The sequence below is a fragment of the Peromyscus leucopus genome, chromosome 9 (assembly GCF_004664715.2).
Source record: "Peromyscus leucopus breed LL Stock chromosome 9, UCI_PerLeu_2.1, whole genome shotgun sequence".
NCBI lineage: Eukaryota > Metazoa > Chordata > Mammalia > Rodentia > Cricetidae > Peromyscus > Peromyscus leucopus.
In genome coordinates, this window is record NC_051070.1 from 54591941 (window position 1) to 54595298 (window position 3358).

Sequence of the window (3358 nt, forward strand, 5' to 3'; positions counted from 1 at the left end):
AGTATAACATCCTACTCAAAGGCATTTGCACATCCAAGCAGCATATTCCCAGTTCCGGTAATAGATGTGAAAGAGAACAAGAAACTTATAATTTACAAAGGTTGGAAAAATCAGAAAAGAGACCATGGATAAGATGAGAATGCTAGAACCTTGACAGATTAGAAAGATGAAAGAGTTCAGGGGTATCATAGGGAAGAGTCACATTTGTGCAAAGACAGTCAGAGAGGTCATGACTATTGTGAAGAACAGATCTGGGGGACATGGAGAGATAAGGCTGAATGAGGAGAGGGAGCCACTCCTCTCAAGATCTTAAATGTCACCTAGAAATATCTAGATTCTGTATAGTCCACAGTTAGAAAACACCAAGTTCTAAAATCAACCAGAGAAGACTAGTGATGGACCTCTGCCAGAAATTCTGTTCTGGCGATTTTGGTTAATTTAGCATGACCTTGGAACCTTGCAAGTTATCTCTCAAAAGGCTAAGATTGAACTTTTAGGATGATGTAGGGTCAACAGGACCCAGGCCAACTCTTCCACAACAACACATGTGGAGATCTTTACATCTTTATTTAAAGGATCCCTACAAGAATTATGATGTTCTGCTGGCATTCTGCTGGGTAGAGGAGAGATGACTGATGAGTAGGCCTTGAGCATGTCCTGCACTTGGAAACCACAAATCTGTCATTGTGTTCAGAAACTCAATCCAAAGAGGCTGCCTTACAAAATAGTTTTCTAATTTTTATTTCTTGAAAACTGAGAGGGTAAGAATTCTTGGTAATGATGTATTATTTGATTTTTAGTCCAAAAAAAGTGCATAAAGGGGGATAAAGAGATGAAAATGATCAGAAATGTCTGTACAGAAATTCTACCTGACATGGGCTCCAATAAGATTAGAGGTGGCAGAGTGGCTTTCTACGCTGCCTCCTAAACTGCATGCAGATAACACTTTTTATCCCCATAGGGGAGGGCACAAATTATAAAATATTTAGAGGAAAAGAAACTTAACAGGTTGTGAGTTCTATAAAAGGACCAAATTCTATGCTATTTTTTCTGTGCATTTTTAGTGTCAGCACAGCAGCTGCACCTGAATCCACTGCTGTTTCAGCTACTGCCTGTGGCTCTAAAATCACTGCCCTGCTGCTTCTACGTCCTACCAGAACCGCCTCTGCCTCTGCAGCCAAAGGCAGTTTTTAACTAAGTCTATCATTCTATTTTACCAATAAAGACTTGGGAGTCAGATGCTGGGGTGAAAATCTGCTAGCTCAGAAAGGCAGAGAAGCAACCACCTGACTTCCTCCATAGCCAACCAAAAAAGACCACCAAACTCCAAGTCCCTGCCACAGTGGTAACTTCCTGTGCATTTCTCTATCCATTTTCTGGACTACCTCCAACTCCCTATGGCTACTTCCTGCCAACCAGTTCCTGGCTCTGCCTCCTGACCCAAAGTTTTATTTAATTAACACAAACTCGGGGTTCGCAGTGTAATCAAATATCCCACAACACATTTCCTCATTTAACAATAACTGTTAAGTCCATAAGTGCTTAGGGTTACATAAGTAAGTTTTAAATCAGGACACTCACTCTTTCATAATTTATGTCTTCTACATGCTGTACAACTTTATCACTATTAATCTGTTTTCTATAAATGTAACAAAATATTGCATTCTGAACAGAGGAAACAGGGATTGTTTAAACCACAGTTTTACACATTCAAGAAAAGGGAGACAGTATCATTTCAGCTTTGGAGCGGTCCATCTAGATTGTGTGTGTGTGTGTGTGTGTGTGTGTGTGTGTGTGTGTGTGTGTGTGTGTATGTGTGTGTGTGATGGTATGTTTCATGGGTGAAACATAGGTGGAAGAGGTAGAAATCATAAGTTAAGGGACGAGGTGGCCGAGTGGTTAAGGCGATGGACTGCTAATCCATTGTGCTCTGCACACGTGGGTTCGAATCCCATCCTCGTCGGAGGTCTTTTGGGGCTGGAGAGATGGCTCAGCAGTTGAGAGCACTGGCTGCTCTTCCAGAGGTCCTGAGTTCAATTCCCAGCAACCACATGGTGGCTCACAGCTATCTGTAATGAGATCTGGTGCCCTCTTCTGTTCTGCAGGGACACATGCAGGCAGAACACTGTATATATAATAAATAAAAGTCTTAAAAAAAAAAAAAAAAAGAAATCATAAGTTAAGAAAGGGACAGAAAGAGCCAAGGGACAAGCTTGTTCTTTTCACATAAACTTGCTTTCAAGAAAACTAACCAGGGTCCAAGCAGATCACATCCATCTCATCTTTGTGCCAATGACTCCAATGACCTCACCCATTTCTACCAATGATCTCACCCATTTCTACCAATCCCTACCTCTTAGGAGTTCTACAATTTCAACACTGCCACACTCAGGGCTGTGCTTTAGCACATGAGCCTCTGGGGACACAGTCTAAGAACATCTGACCTAAAACATCTGAGCTTTCATCTAAGACTCTTCAAAGCTGAACTTCTGCTCACATGCAATCAGTGTTCGAGCTCTCTGCTCTAAATTTAGTCCCTAGTGAAAGGACCCCACCTTATGTCCCTTCCTTACTTTTTCATTGGTTTTGAAAACTCTTTTGATGTGTGTATTTCAAAGAAAATAAGACTTTATATAATTTTTCATTTAAATTTTCATGTAGTTTGGTGTCTGTTATATTTAACACATTGATGCAAACTAGAAGAAAAGCTGTGGTATTTTATTTATGGTGCCTGAAATAAGGTGAGAACACTTTGGCTGCAGGATGTAGCAAAGTAATCCCAAACAAAGTCAGAAACTTCCTCCATGCTGGCTAGCTTTCCTAGTGCTTTACAGGATTGGGGGGGGGGGGCACACATCAATGGTCTTCCCAGTGCTGGACCTTGCAGGTTACAACACCAACCTGCCAGGCAGGATGTGCCTACTGGTACAACAGCGGCATGAAGGCTATGGGGGTAAATAACTACTTTCTGGGTGACTCTGAGGTTTGCTTCACAGGACTGTACTTCACAGGATTCCTGGTACTGTAATCCTGATCAAAAGCCCATGGCCCAAGATGCTATATGTCATAGGGTAGAGCTGCCATTGTTGTTTTGCTAGATAATCATGCTGTCAACTTGCCTTCTGAGTGTTTATGTTTATGCCCATGGGCCTGGGCTGCTCTCATTCTGGTGCAGAGAAGCTTTACCTTACTGGGAGTAGCAGCCAGTGGAAAGATGCCTAACTGGTCAAGCTGCTGGACTGAGTCAGTTATCTCCACCACCAAAGCAGGCATCCAGATGGGAGGAGGACATCCTGGGGTACATACAGGGAGAACTGAAGGCAGGGAATGGCAAGTATATATGCTCATACTTTATTGT

The 3358-nt window shown here is 42.2% G+C and overlaps 1 non-coding gene across 1 annotated transcript; it reads left to right on the plus strand.

Moving 5' to 3' along the window:
* Nucleotides 1-1881: 1881 nt before the first annotated feature.
* On the plus strand, nucleotides 1882-1963 carry Trnas-gcu. Its single transcript has one exon. It is a non-coding gene; the product is annotated as a tRNA-Ser (tRNA).
* Nucleotides 1964-3358: the final 1395 nt, after the last annotated feature.